Source organism: Astyanax mexicanus, chromosome 14 (assembly GCF_023375975.1).
Source record: "Astyanax mexicanus isolate ESR-SI-001 chromosome 14, AstMex3_surface, whole genome shotgun sequence".
NCBI classification, from domain to species: domain Eukaryota; kingdom Metazoa; phylum Chordata; class Actinopteri; order Characiformes; family Acestrorhamphidae; genus Astyanax; species Astyanax mexicanus.
This window is the reverse complement of record NC_064421.1, coordinates 35,703,340-35,727,451: the sequence shown is the minus strand read 5'-3', so window position 1 is coordinate 35,727,451 and position 24,112 is coordinate 35,703,340. Positions and strand designations below refer to the sequence as shown.

General features: G+C 42.4%; 1 protein-coding gene across 2 annotated transcripts in view; it reads left to right on the top strand.

Annotated features, from left to right (window-relative positions):
• Positions 1 to 7,411: 7,411 nt before the first annotated feature.
• sanbr (SANT and BTB domain regulator of CSR) overlaps positions 7,412 to 24,112 on the top strand; it is a 113,705-nt gene continuing 97,004 nt past the window's right edge. For both annotated transcript variants that reach the window (XM_049463959.1, XM_049463958.1), the window contains exon 1: positions 7,412 to 7,865. The gene's annotated coding sequence lies outside the window, so the exon portion shown is untranslated. The remainder of the gene's footprint in view (positions 7,866 to 24,112) is intronic.

Sequence of the window (24,112 nt, the reverse complement as noted above, 5' to 3'; positions counted from 1 at the left end):
TATTTATGAGTATTACAAATGTGTAAATGACAGCTGATGATAATGAAAGTAATAATAAGTTAGCAATAATAAAAAACATAAGGTTTATAATCACCCCTAATAACCCTAAACTGTCTCCTGATATTTTGATTCAGGCTTTCCAAATATTCTACCAAAAGCATATTTAAATATGGGGCTTTTTCTAGCAATTTTATATTTAAAATTTAAATATGCACTAGGGTAGTACGGTTTGACAGGGTAGCAAAACTCGACAGAACACCGGATGGAAGCCTAGTTCGAATCCCAGTCGTGGTTTTATTCTCTTAATGTTTTTTTCATAATAGCAATTAATGTTATTATTTTTTTACATCTATATTAATGTAGCCTACATATTTCTACGTATTTCCTGTAATATATTATTTAACAAATACTAATTGTATAACTAATAATACTAATACTAATAATAACATTTGTATAGGCCTAGAAACACACGTTGTATTGGCTAAATGATACATTTTCTTTATTCACACTCTGTCTGGCCCTGTTACCTCCAAAGGATAGTTAGATAATTCAAAATACCACCTTATTACATGTCTCTATTTATTTTAAGACACTTTTTACTTAGTATTTTCTTGTTATGAATATATTACTAAAAGACACTTTCTTGCCTACTGTATGGATATATTTGTTTCACTGGGTACAAACAATGCAAATATACCCTCAAAGGTCCTTAGGGTACAGGTGTTTACGTTAAAGCCTTTTTAGAGTATTACCCCAGTGACAGTTTAATAGCCTTATTCAGAGTGTGCATATAGCACAGTGGGTTTAAAAAAATAATTATTAACTAATTCATAAAAGTGCACAGCACAAGTTATCTTTACTCAAGAGATGCCTGCTTAAATAATTGACATACATCTTTCCAAGACTGTAAAATACATTTTAGCAAAAGAGCACTTCAGTGCACTCTTTTCACTACACTGAATTCATGTTTGCCAAATAAAGCTAAATGTTAAAGACATACATTAAAAAATGGGCAATTAACTTACATTTTCCAAATACATTTGAGTACTAAATTTTATTATTTTCCTTGGGCGCACATGGGTAAAAGTGAAGTGGCTCAATTAATATAATTAACACAAACATTAAAAAAAAATAACTAGGTACACTTGACATCTTAAATCCTCGTGCAGCAATATTAATGTGGTTTATCAGCTTTCTGAATCCTACCGTCCATCGTCTGCACTAATAACCAGGAACTAAGCTCCTAACGACAGGTCTAGAGCTGTAGTTGGAACGACGCAGCTGAACCAAGCAACTACGCTTTTGGGAAATGTACCCTAGGTCAGCATTCATGTTTGGACTGACCTGACAAAGTAATTAAGTATAATTTACAGGAATGAAATGCTGTGTAGTTTAATACACACTGTATGTTTAAAAAGCTGTTAATTAGGATTTTAATTAGGAGCTTTTTCGCAATAGAAATATTCAAATGTTTTCTGCTGTGTTCAAAGCTTATGGTTTTATGTTTATCGATCACTGATTTATTGACTCACTGTAAAAAAGGACATGCTGGGGCTAGTCTGTAAGCTTGATGATCCACTGACCTGTGATAACTAATGTTATAACCTAATCCTGTTGAATGAATGCTGCAGATTGAAAAGCTTGCATTGTTTTTTTATATGTGTACCAGGTTGGTTTGTGTGCTCTGTCATCTAATCATTAACACATGCACTTATGTAAATATAAGCAATTATTTTGAACATAAAATATTTTCAGAATCCTTTCTGTTGTCATGTTTTAGTTAATTTTTTGTATGATTAAAAGTCAAGTAGTTTTATTGTAAATACTGCATATGTACAGGACATACAGAGAATTGAAATTACATTACTCTCCTTCCCAATTTTACAGCAGTACAGATAATAGATATAATAAAAGGAAAAAATGGGAGACACTATGTGTACAATACAGCAGGGACACAAATAGACATATGTGACACAGAAACAAGGTGCAGTAGTGGTGGGGGAGAAATAGATATATAAATATAAATAAAAAGAAATAAGATATATAATATAAAAGAGTGGGAGACACTATATGTACAAAACAACAAGACACAATAAACATAAGTAAGACAATAGTGCAATATTGATGGTGATTGAGATGGAATGACAGTATAAATAGAACCCGTATAACAGTAGTGCAAATATGGTATATAGCTTAAGGCTGGTAAAGTGAATGAGTGCGTAAAGTACTTAAAGTTCACAGTTTTTGGGTAATGGAAGTGTGTATTGACAGTGCAAGTATAGCAGTAGTGCAGGTATTGGGTCTGTAGTGCAAGTCCGTTTGGAAGGGACCTGTACTTTGTGCATTGTAGTGCAGAGTTTCAGTACTGTATTAGTGGGGGGTCAGGATGCTGAGTGAGTGTGTGCTGGGGGCAGGATGGGGATGGGGGGTAGAGCAGGAAGAGAGTTCAGCATCCTCACAGCCTGATGGATGGGGCTGTCTCGCAGTCTGCTGGTCCTTGCCCCGAGACTCCGCAGTCTCCTTCCTGATGGCAGCAGGCTGAAGAAGCTTTGTAGTGGGTGGGAGGGATCTCCTGTCAGACGGAGGGCTTTTCGTGTGAGGAGGGAGCTGTACAAGTCCTGAAGGGAGGGGAGAGAGGTGCCAACGATCTTCTCAGCTGCTCTCACGATGCGCTGGAAGGGTCCTGCGGCAGGATGCTGTGCAGGCCCCGTACCACACGGTGAAACAGCTGGTCAGGATGCTCTCGATGGCCCCTCTGTAGAAGGTGGTCATGATGGGGGTGGGGGCTCCAGCTCTTCTCAGCTTGGGGAGAAAGTAGAGACGCTGATTTGCCTTCCTGGCCAGTGTTGCTGAGTTGGTGCTCCAGAAGAGGTCCTCTGTGACGTGCACACCCAGGAACTTGCACACATCCTTGGGGAGCCCCTGTGTTCAGTGTGGTGATGCTGGATGTGTTGCTGCCAACTCGCACTGCCTGTGGTCTTCCAGTCAGGAAGTCTAACAGCCAGTTGCACAGTGAAGTGCTCAGCCCCAGACAGTTTGTGAATGAGCTGTTGGGGGACGAATGTGTTGAATGCTGAGCTGAAGTCAACAAACAGCATTCTGACGTAGGTGTTCTTCTTGTCCATGTGTGTGAGGGCTGAGTGGAGAACAGTGGAGATGGCATCATTGGTCGATCGATTTGATCGATCGACCGGTCAAGCGATTTGACAGATATGCAAACTGGTAGGGGTCCAGGGAGGGGGGGGGAGCGAAGACTTTATGTGATGCATGACTAGTCTTTCAAAGCACTTCATGAGGATGGGGGTGAGTGCAACTGGACGATAGTCGTTGAAACAGGATGGCGATGCCTTCTTTGGGACAGGGATGATGGTGGTGGCTCAGAGAGGTGTTATAGATGTCAGTATAAACCTCTGCCCAGGCACAGTCTCTCAACACACAAACCAGGAATGTTGTCTGGCCCAGGGGCTTTCCGAGCATTGATCCTGCTGAATGCTCTCCTCACACTGTCTGGGGACAGCGTCAGCACCTGGTCACCAGGAGGAGGGATGGTTTTCTGGGCGGGTGTGTGGTTGAGTGGCTCGAACCTTGCGAAGAACCCATTCAGGTCGTTCAGCAGAGATGTGTCGCTGTCGCAGGTCTGTGTTTTATAGCCTGTGATAGACTGGATACCCTGCCACAGGTTCCGTGTGTCTCTGCTGTCACTGAAGCATTGGGATATCTTCTTTGAGTACAGCCTCTTAGCTTCCCTGATCCCGCGGGACAGATTTGCCCTGGCTGTCCTCAGGCCTGCCTGGTATCCTGTTGTGAAGGCTGCATTTCTAGCCTTCAGGAGCTTGTGGACCTCTCCTGTCAGCCATGGTTTCTGATTTGCTCGAACAGTGATGGTCTTGAGGTCAGTTACATCATCAGTGCACTTGGTGATGTAGGCAGAGACAGTTTCTGTGTATTCCTGGATGTCTGTGGAGTTGTTGTAGGTGGCAGCCTCTCTGAACATATTCCAGTCTGAAACAGTCCTAAAGTGCCTCTGAGGAGCCCTCTGGCCACACTCGTACCTGCTTAAGAACTGGTTTGGTGACTTTAACCAGTGGTCTGTAAGCTGGCATTAGCATAATGGTGAGGTGATCGGAGGCTCCAAGGTGGGGGAGGGGGGAGGCTCTGTAGGCTCCTCTGTGTGTAGTAAAGACCTGGTCCAGTGTGTTGTTTCCCCTGGTTGGAAAGTCTATGTGTTTAAAAAGTACAGAAAACACACTCTTTGGGTCTGCATGGTTGAAATCTCCAGCCAGAATGAGAAAAGCATCTGGGTGTGCTGTCTGCTGTTCACTAATGTTCTGGTACAGTTTATTCAGTGCTTCACTCCTCACGCTGTTGTTGGAGGTCGGCGGGAGATAAACAGCAGCGATCAGCACGGCGGAGAAATCTCTCGGTAGATAGAACGGACGGCACTTGATAATCATCAGTTCCGCTACCGGTGAGCAGTGTTTACAGACCACAACAATGTTACGACACCAAGCATCGCTGATGTAAACACAGAGTCTGCTGCCACGGCGGTGGCGCTTCCATTGTGGGCGAGCTGCAGCGGTGGGGTCGGTGGGGGTGCGGGTGTCCGGAGCACGCCGCAGACTCGCAGCTCTTCTCTGAGTCCGTGGTTTAACTCCAAAAGTGAGTTTCTGCCGACTTCAAGCAGAAACTCATGGCTGTAGGTGCGTTTCAGGACGTGAACGCACGACAAAGACGAACAAAAACACTGCGACTTATGGGACAAAAAACATGAAAACGTTGTTTCCTCGGGAGAGAGAGTAGCCGCTGCGTGTGCACTCGCCGCCATCTTGGTTAACAAACGTCAGTAATCATTATTATTTAAACAAGGGTGCTTCTTTAGTTTGCAAATGCTAACAACAAACGCAGGATCCAGACTATCACCAATACCATCAGTGTAAACCTTAGCTACTCTTTACACAATTATTATTAAATTAATATAATGCTGTAACACTGTTCAGTATGAAGGTCATATGAGGCTGAAGTTGGCTTCGTGTAGTGTTACTAATTGACGATTAGTCGACAACAAACATTTAAAGTCAACAATTTTTTATAATCAACATTGTCGATTACTTTTTAAGAAATGGTCAAATTGCACTGTGGGCCTAATTCCCTGGGCATTATTTCATCATTCTTAAGCTGTCTTAAAAAAAAACTGATTGGTATACCTAAGAAACAATATATGATTTTTTTTAAATCCTGAAGGAGAAAAAAAATGACCCGGTCAAAATAACATGTAACATAATTTAATAAAAGTTCAAATTGCAGTTTGGGTCTATTTTCCAGGGCATTATCTCATCAGTCTTAAGCCATGTCAAGCAGCTGCCTGATAGATTTAAGAAAATATATATAAGACAGTCATAATCCTGAAGAAGATCATATATTACTGTGCAATTTTTTCACAATGACCCTGTGAATCTAGCATATCACATAAAGAAATGTATGGTCAAATGGCACTGTGGGCTTAATTCCTAGGGCGTAATTTTATTATTCTTAAATCGTGTCAAAAAACTGACTGTCAGACATAATCACACAGTCAGAATCCTAAATAATAACAAATATTATTGTAGGAACATAGCATGTAATATCATATAAGAAACAGTAAAATTGTATTATAAGCCTTATTCTCAGAGCATTATCTCCCAGCACTTCAACTTTCTCACCGATTCTTGAAAATTGTTCTCAAGAATCTGCTGATATTGATTGGAATCCATGTGACCCTCAACTTTAACAAGATTCCCAGTACCTGCACTGATCACACAGCCCCACAGCATGATGAAACCACCACTAAATTTTACTGTGGGGGTCAAGTGTTTGATATGCTGTGTTCTATTTCCGCCATGCATATCACCCTCAAAATAACTTGATTTTAGCTTCATCAGTCCACAGAACCTTATCTCAAAATGAAGCTGGCTTGTCTAAATGTGTTTAGCATACCTCAAGCGACTCAAGCTGTTTTTGGCGCAGAAAAAGCATCTTCTGCATTCCTCTCCCATACAGCCTCTCGTTGTGTAAAGTGCACTGAATAGTTGAACGATGCACAGTGACTCTGCAGCAAAATGATGATGTAGGTGTTTGGAGCTGCTCTGTGGGTTGACTATAACTGTTCTCACCATCCTTGGACTATGCTTATTTTTCTTGGCTTCCCACTTTGGGCCTTATCCAAAACTGTGGCTGTGGTCTTTTATTTCCTCATTATGTTCCTCACAGTGGAAACTGACAGCTGAAATCTCTAAAAGAGCTTTTTGTATCCTTCCCCTGAACCATGATGTTGAACAATCTTTGTTTTAGGTCATTTGAGAGTTGTGTTTTGGGGCTCCCATGTTGTTGCACTTGCAATTAGTGACCTTAACTTTTTCTCATAATTGGATTCACCTGTGTATGTAGGTCAATGTTCAATAAGTTTAACAACACATTTTGTGTTCCAATAATTAGTGCTAAATGTATTCAAATCAATAAAATGAGAAGGGTGCCCAAATTTAGCCACCTGCCTAATTTTGTTTAAATAATTATTGCACACTTTCTGTAAATCCTACAGACTTTATTTCACTTCTCAAATATCACTGCTATATGATATATTTAACTGATATTGCTGATATTCTCCTTCAGGAAAATCATGAAAATGATAAGGGGTGCCTAAATTTTTATATTCCACTGCATATTACATGCTTTCTTCACAGGGTGATTATGAAAATAATCTACAGTAATATTTGTTAATCTTGAGGATTCTAACTGTGTGATATATTGTTTCTTAAGTCAAAGACAAGAACAGTTAATATAAGACAGTCAGTTCTTTGAGACAGCTTAAGACTGATGAGATAATGTCCTATTTTTACATTATATTATATATATGTTCACAGGCTTATTAAAATAAAATCCACAGTAAAATGTGTTCTTTATCAGGATTCTTACTGTCTGATATAGCATGTCTTATGTCTGACTAGCATTTTTTTAAGACGACTTAAATTGTTGAGATAATGCCCTGAGAATTAAACCAAAGCAGCATTTGACCTTTTTTATTATATTAAATCCTATTATTACACGGTCATTATAAAAAAGTCCACAGTAATATTTGTTCATCTTTAGAATTTTACCAGTCTGATGAATTGTTTATTAAGTCTGACAGTTTTTTGAGACGGTGTGAGAACATATACAAAGTTACACTTATTTTGATAATTCATTATTTAAATTATGTCCTTTGTTATTTATATTTGTTATTTATATAAGACTATAATTTATAATTAATTGTCACGTCTAAATTACCTTATTATTGACTTTTATTTTATAATTAGTGGTTTTGTTGTCCGTTTGTATTGCTGTCGCCTAGCAACATGGACGGCTGAACGCACGAGCTGCACTGCGGCAGTGGAAGAGAGATATAACTACATTTCTACAAAACGACAAAAAAACTAACGTTACAAAATTACAAATAACGTCAAACCTCGAACTACAGCGTCTAACCCGCGACACAGCTGCTCATCCAATCAGCACGCAGCATTTCTCAGCGTGGGCGGGGTTTGAGGTTTATCAGAGGAACCGCATCGTCAGAGAGGAGCATCCCCCGGTCTGAGGATCCGAGAATTAACACTTTACTCCGGTTTACACTGTACACAGCCGGTTCCTGCAGCCAAAAGCGGCGCGTACATGTAAAAACAAACGCGTGAGACCAAACCGGACAGCCCGGTTTAGTGTTTTAGCCCGTTTAAACCCTCAGCATCTGAGATACAGGCCGCCTGTGTTCCCTGCTCAAGTACACCATCAGCTCCTGCAGACTGGCCCAGAGGAAAACCTCAGCCTGCGGGGGAAGAGCTCCACCGTCTTTAGCCTGAGTAAGTGTTGTTAACTAATATATTACTTATTATATATTCAGGGTGTTGTTTATTAAAGGTACGATCTCTGGTGCTCATCGTATGCCATATGTCACATAAATGTTACTGCAGTGTTCCTTAGCTCCAGGGCTCGGGTCCACCTGCTCTGCAGCGTTGGGTTCTTCCTGTTTAACCCTTGTGTGGTGTTCGGGTCTGTGGGACCCGTTTTAATTTTTCATCAAATGATACAAAAAAAATATTTTTTCTAACTCAAACTCATTGGCATTGGCTCATTTTTTTGTGAAAAACATATATCAAAACACATTTTTGATAAACACACACTGTATACCCCCCACCCCCTAACCATTTATATATTACTTACAGTATGTTTGGCCAAGGGCTAATAAACATTGCTTGATTTGTAAATTTGAAACTAAACAAATTTTCTACTCATATCTTGAGTTTAATTCATTTTCTTTTACATTTTATTAAAAAACTAATAAAAAAAAGAGTAGCACTTTTTGAAAGAAATGTAACATAAGAAAGGTAAAGGGCAAATATTAACCATATAAGCTGTTTATATTGCTTGCAATTTAAGTGAAGCAAGCATGTGTAAAGCATTTTAATGTAAAATTGCTTAATTTTGCTGAATTAAATACAAATAAAGTAAACGAGTAACAAAAATATGAACACCACACCTGATCTGATCCAGCTCCGGATAATACCCGTGGGTTATGGTGGGACACAGGCTAGGAACATACACTCACATACACTGCCCCCCCATTTAATGTCCATCTTAAATGGGCCAGTGAACAAAAGTTATAGTAGGTGTTTCTAATAAAGTGGCCAGTGAGCGGAAGTACAAGTTATAGTGTGGGTTTCTAATAAAGTGGCCAGAGAGCGGAAGTACAAGTTATATCTGGTGTTTCTAATAAAGTGGCCAGAGAGCTGAACTACTAGTTATAGTTGGTGTTTCTAATAAAGTGGCCAGTGGGCGGAAGTAGAAGTTATTGTTGGTGTTTCTAATAAAGTGGCCAGAGAGCGGAAGTACAAGTTATATCTGGTGTTTCTAATAAAGTGGCCATTGAGCATAAGCACAAGTTATAGTAGGGGTTTCTAATAATGTGGCAGGTGAGTGGAAGTACAAGTTACAGTAGGTGTTTCTAATAAAGTGGCCAGAGAGCGGAAGTACAAATTATAGTAGGTGTTTCTAGTAAAGTGGCCAGTGAGCAGAAGTACAAGTTATAGTAGGTGTTTCTAACAAAATGGCCAGTGAGCAGAAAAACGAGTTATAATAGGTATTTATAATAAAATGGCCAGTGAGCGGAAGTAAAAATTATAGTAGGTGTTTCTAATAAAATGGCCAGAAAGCGAAAAGCCAATTTATACAAGTTATAGTATAAATAGTATAGAAGTACATAGTATAGAAGTACAAGTTATAATTGGTGTGTCTAAAAAAGTGGCCAGTTACCGGAAGTAAAAGTTTTAGCAGGTGTTTCTAATAAAGTGGTCAGAGAGCGGAAGTACAAATTATAGTTGGTATTTCTAATGAAGTGGCCATTGAGCATAAGTACAAGTTATAGTAGGTGTTTCTAATAAAGTGGCAGGTGAGCTAAAGGACAAGTTATAATAGGTGTTTATAATAAAGTGGCCAGAGAGCGGAAGTACAAGTAATAGTAGATGTTTCTAGTAAAGTGGCCAGAGAGTGGAAGTACAAGTTATAGTAGGTATTTATAATAAAATGGCCAGTGAACGGAAGTACAAGTTACAGTAGGTATTTCTAATAAAGTGTCCAGAGAGCGGAAGTACAACTTATAGTTGGTGTTTCTAATGAAGTGGCCAGTGAGCGGAAGTACAAGTTATAGTTGGTGTTTCTAATAAAGTGGCCAGTGGGCGGAAGTAGAAGTTATAGTTGGTGTTTCTAATAAAGTGGCCAATGGGCGGAAGTAGAAGTTATAGTTGGTGTTTCTAATAAAGTGGCCAATGAACAGAAGTACACGTTATAGTTGGTGTTTCTAATGAAGTGGCCAGTGAGCGGAAGTAGAAGTTATAGTTGGTGTTTATAAAAAAAGTGGCCAGTGAGTGGAAGACCAAGTTATAGTTGGTGTTTCTAATAAAGTGGCCAGTGAGTGGAGGTACAAGTTATAATTGGTGTTTCCAGAGAGCGGAAGTAAAAATTATAGTAGGTGTTTCTAATAAAATGGCCAGAGAGCGAAAAGCCAATTTATACTTGGTGTTTCTAATAAAGTGTCTATTGAGCGGAAGTACAAGTTATAATAGGTATTTCCAATAAAGTGGCCTGTGAGCATAAGTACAAGTTATAGTAGGTGTTTCTAATAACGTTGCCAGAGGGTGGAAGTACAAATTATATTTGGTGTTTCTAATAAAGAGGCCAGAGAGCGGAAGTACAAATTATAATTGGTGTTTCTAATAAAGTGGCCAGATACCGGAAGTAAAAGTTATAGCAGGTGTTTCTAATAAAGTGGCCAGAGAGCGGAAGTACAAATTATAGTTGGTATTTCTAATAAAGTGGCCATTGAGCATAAGTAGTCAAAGTCAAAGTGGTTTTTATTGTCATTTCAGCTATATACAGAGTACACAGTGAAACGAAACAACGTTCCTCCAGGGACCATGGTGCACATAAACACAGTGTAGACAGAACAATAGTGCAACAGTACAAAAAAGTGCAGACAGACAATACAACACAATACAGACAAAGAATAATAAATAACAAGACAGTGTGCAAATTATGCAGTGTGCAAAAAAGACCAGTGAGGTAGTAATTACCTCTATTACACAGTGTGCAATAGAGTCCAGTGAGGTAGTAGGGTTTTTAGTGCTTTCCATTTTCTGGGGTAAGTGGGGTAAGAGTGACAGTGTGTGCATGTACAGAAAAACCATCAGTTCAGTCTCTGCAGTTGAGGAGTCTGATGGCTTGGGGTAGAAGCTGTTGCAGAATCTGGTCGTGCTGGACTGGATGCTGCGGTACCTTCTTCCCGAAGGCAGGAGGGAGAACAGTTCGTGTGAAGGATGGGTGGTGTAAATGTCCGTGATGGAGGGGAGAGAGACGCCGATGATCCTCTCAGCTGTCCTCACAATACGCTGGAGGGTCTTGAGGTCAGAGACGGTGCAGGTCCCAAACCAAGCAGTGATGCAGCTACTCAGGATGCTCTCAATGGTCCCTCTATAGAAGAGTGTGAGAATGGGTGGAGGGAGACGGGCCTTTCTCAGCTTCCGGAGGAAGTAGAGACGCTGCTGGGCTTTCTTGGCTGTAGAGCTGGTGTTCAGGGTCCAGGTTATCTGCTAAGTGGACACCAAGGAACTTGGTGCTCTTAACAATCTCCACAGAGGACCCATCGATGTTGAGTGGAGAGTGGGTGTGTTGTGCTCTCCTGAAGTCAACAACTATTTCCTTTGTCTTGTCCACATTCAGGTGTAGGTTGTTGACTGTACACCAGTCTGTCAGCCGCTGCACCTCCTCTCTGTATGCTGACTCGTCGCCTTTGGTGATTAGACCCAGCACGGTTGTATCATCGGCGAACTTGATAAAGCTGTTAGAACTGTGTTCTGCAGCACAGTCATGAGTCAGCAGGGTGAACAGCAGAGGACTCAGGACACTGCCCTAGGGGGCCCCCGTGTTCAGTGTGATGGTGCTGGAGGTGCTGCCCCCGAACCGGACTGACTGGGGTCTCCCCGTCACAAAGTCCAGGATCCAGTTTCAGAGGGGGGTGTTGAGGCCGAGCGAGCTTAGCTTCCTGATGAGGTTCTGTGGGATGATGGTGTTGAATGCTGAACTGAAGTCTATAAACAGCATTCTGACGTAAGTGTCCTTCTTCTCCAGGTGGGTGAGGGAGAGATGAAGGGTGGTGGTGATGGCATCGTCCGTGGAGCGATTGGGACGATACGCAAACTGCAGGGGGTCCAGTGAAGAGGGCAGTTGTGTCTTGATGTTCCTCATGACTAGCCTCTCGAAGCACTTCATGATGATGGGTGTAAGTGCATCGGGACGGTAGTCATTGAGGCAGGACACTGTGGACTTCTTCGGCACGGGGACGATGGTGGTGGACTTGAGGCACGTTGGGACAGTGGCGCTGCACAGGGAGATGTTGAAGATGTCCGTGAGAACATCTGTCAGCTGGTCTGCGCACTCCCTGAGCACTCCCCGGGGATGTTGTCTGGTCCTGCAGCTTTCCGTGGGTTGACTCTGCGCAGAGTGTTCCTCACGTCCACTGCAGTCAGGCACAACACCTGCTCGTCCGGCTTGGGCATGGTCTTTCTCACCAACGTGTTGTTTTGTGCCTCAAACCGTGCATAAAAGTTATTCAGGGCATCAGGGAGGGAGGCATCACGTTCACAGGATGGTGGCATTGTCCTGTAGTTGGTGATTGCCTGGATGCCCTGCCACATGCGCAGCGCGTCACCCATGTCCTTGAAGTGGCTGTGGATTCTCTGGGCGTGTGAGCGCTTTGCCTCTCTGATGGCTCGTGACAGGTCGGCTCTCGCTTTCCTCAGGGCCACCTTGTCACCCACTCTGAAGGCGGAGTCGCGGGTCCTCAGCAGCGCACGTACCTCAGCAGTCATCCAAGGCTTCTGGTTTGGGCGTGTGGTGATGGTCTTGGAGACAGTGACATCATCAATACACTTGCTGATGTAGCCAGTGACTGATGCTGCATACTCCTCCAAATCAACAGAATCGCCTTCAGTAGCAGCCTCCCTAAACATGTCCCATGCAGTGCACTCAAAACAGTCCTGAAGGGCAGAGATGGAGCCTGCCGGCCAGGTTTTCACCTGCTTCTGAACTGGTCTGGAGCGTCTGATGAGTGGTGTGTATGTTGGAGTCAGCCAAACACACATGTGGTCCGAGAAAGCGAGGTGGGGGCGGGGCTCCGCCCGGTACGTGCTGGGCATGTTTGTGTAAACAAGATCCAGTGCGCTCGCTCCTCTCGTTGCAAAGTCCACATGTTGATGGAATTTAGGGAGCACTGACTTGAGATTTGCGTGGTTGAAATCTCCGGCGATAATAAACAGTCCGTCTGGGTGTTTGTTCTGCAGATCACTGATAGACCGATAGAGTTCACACAGAGCCTCTTTAGCATTAGCACCAATGCTAGCGCTGGGTGGGATGTAAACAGCAGCTATTAGCACGGCGGAGAACTCCCGTACTAAATAAAAAGGTCTGCACTTGACTATCAGGAACTCCACCAGCGGAGAGCAGTGTTTGACGACAGTCACAGCGTTGTTACACCATTCCGTGTGGATGTAAACGTACGCCTCCACCGCGGGTCTTCCCGGATAGAGCCGCGCTCCTATCCGCTCTGAACGCGGTTAGCCCGGCTAGCTGAATGGCGCTGTCCGGAATGTTGTTGTTCAGCCACGATTCCACAAAAAACAAAACACAGCAGTCACTGAACTCACGCTGGGTAGTTCGCTGGAGTCGGATGTAGTCCAGTTTATTGTCGAGGGAACAGACGTTTGCCAGAAAGAGCGATGGTATAGCCGGCCGGCTAGGACTAGCATTTAGCCTCGCGCAGATCCCGGCTCTCTTTCCGTGCTTTCGCTCGCACCGCTTGCGATGGCACTTCCGCTGGGCCAAACACCGTGGGCTGCAGGCCTGGCTCTCTTAGCAGGCTAAGCTCAAGTAGCGTCTGCAGAACCTCGTCTGGTAGCGTGTTTTCTGGCTGATTTCTCCACTGTAGCAGGGTCTGGCGGTGGCAGAACTTGTGCACGGGTGTTCCGATGTACATATTTGCAGGAAATAAACAGAAAAAACGACAAATAGTAACACAAAAGCACCATTTAACGAACCCGGAGCGGCCGCTGCGTGTTAACGCGCCGCCATCTTGGGTGGGTAAGAGTTATAGTAGGTGTTTCTAATAAAGTGGCAGGGGAGCGGAAGTACAAGTTATAGTAGGTGTTTATAATAAAGTGGCCAGAGAGCGGAAGTACAAGTTATAGTAGATATTTCTAATAAAGTGGCCAGAGAGTGGAAGTACAAGTTACAGTAGGTGTTTCTAATAGCCGTTACACCTCATCCCTGTACTCCAACTCCCCTTTTCCGCCTGTGATAAGACCGCACCAGTTTCTCAAAGCACTTCATGATGACAGGTGTAAGTGCCACTGGTCGGTAGTCAATCAGGGTGTTGATGTTGTTTTTTTCGGCAGCGGCACAATGGTAGCGGACCTTAAGCAGGGAGGGACAGTAGCCTGGGACAGGGACTGGTTAAAATCCTTGTAAAGATTCCAGCCAGTTGATCAGCACAGTCCTTAAGCACCCGTCCTGCCACGCCATCAGGTCCTGCAGCCTTCCTTGGGTTCACCTTCTTCATCACCAGCCTCACCTGATGCTCCTCTACTGCGAGAGTGGGGCTGCTGTGAACGGGCAGCTGTGATGGAGCTGTCGCTGGTGTCTTCTCAAATCAAGCAAAGAAGATGTTCAGCTCCTCTTCTAGAGAAGCCTCTCCCTCCGTGCATGGTAGGTTGCTGGATCTGTAGTTGGTGATATGCTGGATACCCTGCCACACCTGTCTGGTGTTGTTACTCCCAAACTGGTCCTCTATTTTTCGCCCTATATGGTGCTTTGGCCTGGCAAATGCCTCTTTTCAGGTTGGCTCTGGCAGAACTGTAGCGTGCTTTGTCCCCTGACCTGAAAGCAGTATTTCTGGCGTTCAGCAGGCCCTGAACCTCCTTGGTCATCCAGGGCTTCCTATTTGGGTAAACACGTCTGCTTCTGGTGACATTATCCGTGCAGAATCTGATGTAATCCAAGACTGCTGAAGTATGGATCTCCAGGTCCTGATGTGCAAAAATGTCCCAGTCAGTTCTCTGGAAGCAGTCCTGTAGTTGGTGGGAGGCATCCTCCGGCCATGTAGTAACGGTCTGGATTGTAACAGGGACCCGTTTCCGAATGTGGGTGTAAGCAGGGATCAGAAGCAGGCAAAAGTGACCAGAATTTCCGAGGTTTGCTAGGGGCTTAGCCCTGTAGGCATGTCTGAAATTCGTGTACAACTTGTCCAGTGTTTTGTCTCCCCTGGTTGTACACTTCACGTGCTGATGGAACTTGGGAAGGACTGCTTTCAGATCAGCATGATTAAAGTCCCCAGAAACGATGTGAGCAGCCTCTGGATACTTATTTTGGTTGTTGCCGATGACGTCATGCAGAAGCCCCAGGGGCGTGCTAGTATTTGTATCTGGTGCTATGTAAACAGCAGTGAGTAGAATGGCGTTTATCTCACGGGGGAGGTATAGGGGTCTGCATTTAACGGTGATAAACTACACATCAAGTTATAGTAGGTGTTTCTAATAAAGTGACAGGTGAGCGGAACTACACGTTACAGTAGGTGTTTCTAATAAAGTGGCCAGTGAGCAGAAGTACAAGTTATAGTAGGTGTTTCTAATAAAATGACCAGTGAGTGGAAGTACAAGTTATAGAAGGTGTTTCTAATAAAATGGCCAGTGAACAGAAAAACAAGTTATAGCAGGTGTTTCTAACAAAGTGGCCAGTGACCGGAAGTACAAATTATAGTTGGTATTTCTAATAAAGTGGCCATTGAGCATAAGTACAAGTTATAGTAGGTGTTTCTAATAAAGTGGCAGGTGAGCAGAAGTACAAGTTATAGTAGGTGTTTCTAATAAAGTGGCCATTGAGCATAAGTACAAGTTACAGTAAGTGTTTCTTATAACGTGGCCAGAGAGCGGAAGTACAAATTATAGTAGGTGTTTCTATTAAAGTGGCCAGTGAGCGGAAGTACAAGTTATAGTTGGTGTTTCTAATAAAGTGGAGAGTTAAAGGAAGTTCAAGTTATATTTGGTGTTTCTAATAAAGTGGCCAGAGAGTGGAAGAACAAATTATAATTGTTGTTTCTAATAAAGTGGCCAGTGACCAGAAGTACATGTTATAGTAGGTGTTTCTAATAAAGTGGCAGGTGAGCGGAGGTACAAGTTATAGTAGGTGTTTCTAATAAAGTGGCCAGAGAGTGGAAGAACAAATTATAATTGTTGTTTCTAATAAAGTGGCCATTGAGCATAAGTACAAGTTATAGTAGGTGTTTCAAATAAAATGGCCAGTGAGCAGTAGTTCAAGTTACAGTGGGTGATATAGTGGCGAGAGACCGGAAGTATAAATTATAGTAGGTGTTTATAATAAAATGGCCAGTGAGCAGGAGTACAAGTTACAGTGAGTGTTTCTAATATAGTGGCCAGAGAGCGGAAGTACAAGTTATACTAGGTGTTTCTAATAAAGTGGCCAGTGTGCAAAAGTACAAGTTATAGAAGATGTTTCTAATAAAGTGTCTTTTGAGCATAAGTACAAGTTATAGTGGGTGTTTCTAATAAAGTGGCCAGAGACCGGAAGTCAAATTTATATAATTGTAATTTATTTATATAATTATACATTTATATAATTATAGTTAGTGTTTTTAATAAAGTAGCCAGTGAGCAAAAGTACAAGTTATATTTAATATGTATAAGATAGTGGCCCGGTGTTTGTAACAAAGTGGTCAGTGAAAATAAGTGCAAGTTATAGTGGGTGTTTCTAAAAAAGTGGCCAGTAGGGGTTGGTATAGTCACTTATTTTCCAGTTTGATTAGATTCCCGTTAGATTATGATTTATGAGGTTAGCAGGTAGGCCTGTAACGGTATAATGTGTTCGTACCGAACCGTACCGAACAGACCTTTGGTACGGTACAGTGCTGTACCGAACGAATACAGTCAGTTTATATGTTCTACCCAGCGCCTGTTCTACCCTAGGTCTGTGCCTGTCGCGACATGTGGCTATTTAATATTCATTAGATGCCAGTACGTGATTGGAGTAGTAAAGGGGAGGTTCTTAGATAAGTTTAAAGCAACTCTTTCGTGATTCGTGCTCTTGTGACCATGTGGGGGCGACGTCGAGCCTTTCCTTTCCTAACCACTCTTCAAAACACATTTGCGAGGTGCACGCGTCTGCTGTATCAGAGAATGGTGGAGACTATTTTGACATCATGGCGGAATCTAGCGACCAACCGGAGGTAGAAAATCCTCCCCTGTCCTTAAAATCTCCCGTTTGGGAGCACTGCGGTTTCCCAGTGAAAACCTGCGACGGAAAAAGACATGTGGATAAAACGAAAGCGGTATGTCGTTATTGTTTTGCTGAGGTCGGCTATGTTTCGGGCAACACTTCAAACATGCTAAGTCATCTGAGACAGAGCCACCCAAGTGCTAAAATTACCGCGACAAAAAAGAAGATCCCTGTAGTGCAAACGCCACTGATATCTGCGTTCAGGCATCATTACAATCACAATTCAGATCGGGCTAAAACCATTACAGCATCCATTGGGGCTTTTATAGCATCGAGGGTATATAGAGGGTATTTTCAAGCGCTGGGGACGTTATAACTGCCAGCAGATCTGCCCTCACTGCTGACAATGTGGACAAACTGATTTTCTTGGCAAAACATATGAAGATTGAGTAAAATTGAATACTGTAACACTAGAATTCTGGAACTGAGTGCTGCACTTTACATGTGGAAAGTTTTGTTTACTGTTTAAAGGGAATTCAATTTATTATTTTTAATTTTATTTTTTTTATTTTTAACATTGGTTAATCATTTGAGAATATTTCATTTAAGTCAAGTCAAGTAGTTGTATTGTCAATGCTGCATATGTACAGGACATACAGAGAATTGAAATTACGTTACTCTCCTTCCCAATTTTACAGCAAGTACAGATAATAGTATGAGTACAATACAGCAGGGACACAAATAGACATACATGAGACAAAAACAAGGTGCAGTAGTGTGGGGAGAAATAGATATACAAATATAAGTAAAAAAAAAAAGGAATAGATATATAATATAATAGAGTGGGAGACACTATATGTACAATACAACAAGACACAAACATACGTAAGACAATAGTGCAATATTGATGGTGATTGAGATGGAATGACAGTATAAATAGTATATATCAGTAGTTCATATATGGTATATGGTATATAGCTTAAGGCTGGTAACTTAATGGTACCAAGCAGCACTTTATATTTATTTACTGTTTCAGTTTGTATATTGGCAATTTTTTGGTTAAATAAACAAAACGCTGTGGAAGAAAATGGTTCATGCATTTTGTTCCTATACTGTACCGAAAATGTACCGAACCGTGACCCCAAAACCGAGGTACGTACCGAACCGTGATTTTTGCATACCGTTACACCCCTATTAGCAGGGTAAGAGCACTGTTTGCAATGCACACAACATTATGGGTGACATACCAGAGTTCAAAAGAAGACAAATTGTTGGTGCACGTCGTGCTGGCGTATCTGTGAGCAAGTCTTTGTGATGTATCAAGAGCCACAGTATCCAGGGTAATGTCAGCATACCACCAAGAAGGACAAACCACATCTAACAGGATTAACTGTGGATGCTGTAAGAGGAAGCTGTCTGAAAGGGATGTTCGGCTGCTAACCCGGATTGTATTCAAAAAACATAAAACCACGGCTGATCAAATCATGTCAGAATTCAATGTACACCTCAACTCTCCTGTTTACACCAGAACTGTCCGTCCGGACGATAAATTATTGTGGTCTAAAACCAGGTGTTTCAGTTTCATTGTCCAGCCCCTGTACATAGCTTGGATAGTGACTTCTCTGCACTAAAACACTGTTCCCTTTTTAGACTGTAGTACATGATAGAGTTTTAAGTGTTTTACAAATTTCTGCTTGGTGCAGAAATCACAAACAATCCAAATAAAACAGAACGTGTATTTCCATTTCAATGTTCTGTTCCACCTTAAAAGAGCTGAAAATAGTATCTACAGCCTGAAGCCTGTGTGCCACGACAGCAGCATTTAAGGTGGAATGGTAAATTAGCAGCATTTAAGGTGGGACAGCAAATTCATGTGAATTATTTGTGGCTGAATGATTGACTCTGAAAACTTTGTTTTACGAAACTTCTATCAAAATTACAAATTATAAAGAAAATCTTGTTGAAATATGAAATCATATTTGCCTATATTATTTTTTCCCCTCCCTCGGAAGGGCAATATCAGCCAAGAAGGGCAAAAGGGCAGTTGCCCAAGCACACTGGGCCATAGAGTCTGCACGTCACTATTGGGCACGTTACTTTACAAAAGTAATTAGTTATAGTTTCTAGTTACTTCTCCATAAAAGTAACTGAGTTACTAACGGAGTTACTTCACTATAAAAGTAACTAGTTACCAGTAAAAGTATATATTGCATTACTTCTGTTGTTCGCCCATAAAACAATTAACAAAAGAAAATAAATGATGTAATTACTATTATTATTAGAAAAATAACAAACGAAAATAAACCCAAAATGTTGACAAAAATATAATCTAACGAATTTCAAAAAATAGAATCGAAAAACTCCACATGACCAAAAAAAATGTGTAATACTGAAAAAAAACGGAAAACCCAAATTCATCTGGGGATGAAATTAAATAAACCAAACCTCACTCAAAGAAAAAATGTATATGTAAACAAAACAAAAGAATGATTCAAGATTCAAAGAGTTTATTGTCATATGTACAGTACAGAAACGGGTTTCAGTGTACAATGAAATTATTTCTTTGCTCTTCGCCAAGAATGCCAAATAGAAGATAGAAAAAGTGCAAAAAAATACAATAAGGTTATAAATATTAAACTAATTGTCAAAGACATAAAAAAATAAAAGTTACTTAAGCAAAGAAATGTATAAAAAAAGTGCAAGTGCGAAATAATGCAGTTATGGACATTAACTATATATATTAAAAAAAGATTAACAGTAAAGTGACTGCTGCAATGTAAACATGTTGAAGTAAAGTGCAGGGTTATTCCTGAGTTGTGTTCAAGAGTCTGATCGCAGGGTTATACCTGAGGTGTGTTTAGAGTCTGAAGGCAGGGTCATTCCTTAGGTGTGTTCAAGAGTCTGATGGCTGTGGGGAAGAAACTGTTCTTTAACCTGGTGGTCTTGCATTTTACACTTCTGTACCTCCGGCCTGAGGGCAGAAGTGTGAACAGTCCATGCTGGGGATGGGTGGAGTCTTTGAGGATGGATGCAGCTCTCCTGTGGACTCTGTGGTGGTAGATGCTCTGCAGGGAGGGCAGTGGAGTCCTGATGATCTTCTCGGCAGTCTTCACCACTCTCTGCAGACGTTTGCGCTCTGCCACAGTCGTGCTGCCGTACCACACGGTGATGCAGCTGGTCAGGAGACTCTCGATCACACAGCTGTAGAAGTTGTTGAGGATCTTGGGAGACATCTAGGGGTGTCACGATTCTCTAAACCCTCGATTCGATTTTATTTCCGATTTGAGGGTCACGATTCGATTCGATTCTCGATTTTCTTTTTTATTATATTTTTACATTTTATTATTTTATGCCTCATAAAATGTTAATAATATATTATTTATTATTTTTATTATTATTATTATTATTATTATTATTATTATTATTATTATTATTATTTATTAAGATATATATGTAATGCCATCTAGTGACTTTTTTTGGTAGCAACAGTGTGCACTATTAAAACTGCAACGTGCAACATAAAATAAAAAAAAAAATTTAAAAAAGGAACAATTAAAGCCTTAACAAACTGAACTGTATCCTACTATAACAGTTAAACATGAAAAATAAGACTCGGTCCCTGAGAATTACAAGTTTTTTTTCTTTAAGAAAGATATATTATTAACTTTATCTGAGAGAAAGATGTTTTTTTAATTCAAATGAAGCAACAGGTGTAGTCAATCATAAGTTTAAGATTTTTAATCCACCTCACTGTGATCTATAGTCAGCGTTCTCAAGTCACACAGACACACGCATTTCAGCGAGTTCACACGCACCCCCCCCCCCCCCCCCCCCACACACACACACAGAAAACTAAACCTGCGCGCACAACGCCCGCCCCCCCTCGCCCCGTTGGACAGATAAAAACCAGTGATCACACTCCCGCCGACACTCAAAACTTGAAAGCCCTGTTTTCAGTTTCAGTTTCAGTTTCTCTGTTCTCTGCCTCTCACACAGCAGAACTGAGGGCGGGGCTGCGCTCATGCAGCGGCTCTCTCTATTTAAATGAATAGGATGCGCTGTGTTGGTGCTGCGCCATTTGCGTAGCGCGCTGTGCGCGCGGGAGGGATCGTCGATACTCTTTTTGACTTCGATACACGATACCATGACCTCATTTCGATCGATTTCGATAAAATATCGAGATCGTGACACCCCTAGAGACATCCCAAACTTCCTCAGTCTCCTCAGAAAGTACAGCCGCTGTTGAGCCTTTTTGACCAGCTGCGTTGTGTTTATTGTCCATGTGAGGTCCTGACTGATGTGGACGCCCAGGTATTTGAAGCTGCTCACTCCCTCCACTTCAAGTTCCCGGATGAACAGTGGCTGATGAGGTCTCCTCCCCTTTCTCATGTCCACTATCAGCTCCTTTGTCTTGACCGTGTTGAGAGCGAGATTCTTGTCTTCGCACCATAACACCAGCCTGGTCACCTCACTTCTGTAGGCCGCTTCATCTCCGCCAGTGATGCGTCCTATCACCGCGGTATCATCAGCGAACTTCAGGATGATATTGTCCTTGTGTGAGGCGACACAGTCGTGGGTAAACAGTGTGTAAAGGATGGGGCTGAGGACACATCCCTGTGGGGTGCCGGTGTAGGTCCTGTTGCCAATCCTTACAGACTGGGGCCTGCCAGTGAGGAAATCCAGGAGCCAGTCGCAGAGGGAGGGGTGCAAGCTGAGTGTGGACAGCTTGTGGGTGAGTTTTTGGGGGATGACCGTGTTGAAGGCAGAGCTGTAGTCCACAAAGAGCATCCTAATGTAGGAGTCTTTGTTTTCCAGGTGTGAGAGGGAGTAGTGGAGGGCAGCAGAGATGGCGTCTGAGGTGGATCTGTTATGACGGTAGGCATACTGCAGTGAGTCCAGGGTGTCCGGTATGCTGTGCTGGATGTGGGCCAGCACCACTCTCTCGAAGCACTTCATAATGATCGGAGTGAGTGCTACTGGCCTGTAGTCATTCAAGCAGGTGGGGGGGCTCTTCTTGGGGAGGGGGACGATGGTTGTGGTCTTGTAGCAGGTGGGAACAATGCTCTGGCTGAGGGAATGATTGAAAATGGAGGCCAGAACACCAGCCAGTTCGTTCGCACATGCTTTGAGGGCCCGCCCAGGAATGTTGTCTGGTCCTGCTGCCTTGCGGGGGTTGATTTTACTCAAAGCTCTGCAAACTTGGCCTGGTGATATTGAGAGTGTGGAGGAGGGGGGTTGGGAGAGCTGGGTGTGTGTACCCCTCTCAGTGTTGTTGCTGGAGGTCTCGAAGCGGGTGTAGAATGTGTTGAGATCATCCGGTAGGCTGTCTGTGGAGCTGATGGTGCTCCTGTAGTCTGTGATGTCCTGCAGGCCTTGCCACATCCTCCTTGAGTCAGCAGTGGAGTAGAAGCCATCCAGTTTCTCCCTGTACTGCCTCTTGGCCACTGTGATGGTCTTCCTCAGTTTGTACTTCGCAGCTTTGTACTCAGTCTCATTGCCTGATCTGAATGCAAGAGAACGAGCACGCAGCATGTGTCATACCTGGTTGTTGACCCAAGGTTTCTGGTTGGGGAACCTCTTCACCTGTACAGTGGGCACGATGTTGTCCACACACGTGCTGATGTAACCGGACACGTGCTCAGCATACTCCTGTATGTTGATTGAAGAGTCCCCCATAGTGGCTGCAGCCTCAAACATATCCCAGTCTGTTGTAGCAAAACAGTCCTGCAGGATGCCCTCAGTCTCCAGGACAAAAACAACAATCTAATGACTGTTAAAATGGTATTAATATCACAGTTTAAGCTGGATCAAACAGCTTCACCAAGGAGGAAAAGAGAAAACAGCAGAAACCGGAGCAGCGAAAGAGAGCTTAACGTCCTTAAAACGGAACTTGGCCTGTCCACTTCTAAAAAGGATACAACAATTCTCTCATTAATCTCTACAAATTCTACAAATATCTTATAATTAAAAATCAACAGAGAGTAATATTCCTACCTGGAGTAAAGCCGTGGAACAGTGAAATGGTGATGATAGGAAGAGATAAAGCAACAGAGATGCGCAGCAGAAACCGAATGAAGGCCTCAGACCCCAGCACAACACTACCACCCAATCACTGAATTGATGGCGTTAGTTCTTGTTTAAAGCGCTCGCGCTAGCCGCAAAATACGACAGAAAACACTGAGAAACTGTAGAATTCTGTATGGGATTAGAATATGAGCACGACGAGATAAAAGCACGCGTTCTGTAGAGAAACAGGAGATACAGTATGTGAGAATCTTTACCTGTGAGTAGCTCACACACCTTAACACTCAAATCTCTCTCTCTCGTTTGTGTTTCTTAGATTGATCTCTCTGATAAGATGTGTGAACTAATAAAAACTAGCAAGCCCACTCTAAAAACTAATTAAAACTAACTGAACTGTAGGAGAAAAAAAACAAAACAAAATAAAATTAAACTATAATGAATGTTAAAATGTTATAATCACATAGCTCTGGGTGCACGTGAACTCATGCACCGTGTTTGACCTGCAGCACTGTGTGTAGCTGCTCTTAAAAATCATTTTAATTAAATAATAGTTCTATGCTTCTATGTTACAGTCTTAATTAACATAATTCAAATCATATTTCGCTCATTCAAACAGCCTGAAAACAGACAGTTTATGAGGCGGGTCGGGCTCGGGCTCATAATGACAGTTTATGGTTCGGGTTGGGTTGGGCTCAGGTAGAACGTGCACGTGCACGGGCTGGGTGGGCTGATTTTTTGGGCTTGATCTAACCTCTAATTGATTAGAGCATGTCCCTTGTGACTCACGCACACTTGCGCCTTTGTCTGTATGTGGGAAGTTTAAAAAAAAGTTTATTTAGCTGCTAAAGTAACGTGCAGTAACGGGGTGTTGGAAATGGTAACGGCGTTATAGTTACAGTCAGAGTAATTAGTTAGATTACTCGTTACCGAAAAAAGTAACGGTGTTAGTAACGCCGTTTATTTCAACTGGTCCTGACCAGTCATACAACAAAAGAGTGCCTCTGCTAGTTGGCACAAATGTCCTACAATAACTCATCTCTGACTGCATTAAAAGGGTGGCTTACCGTTTTCCGGTTTTTGGGCAACAGTGTACTCTGAATGCTGTATGCAGCTAAAATCCTTACCTATTAGGGTTAATGTGTGAAGCTGAGTAGCAAGGCTCAAGTACAAGTAAAGAGAAACCAAGAGAAACAAAAATTCACATTCTAGAAGAGTCACACAACTGCCATGTACCTGGAGGACAGCTAGT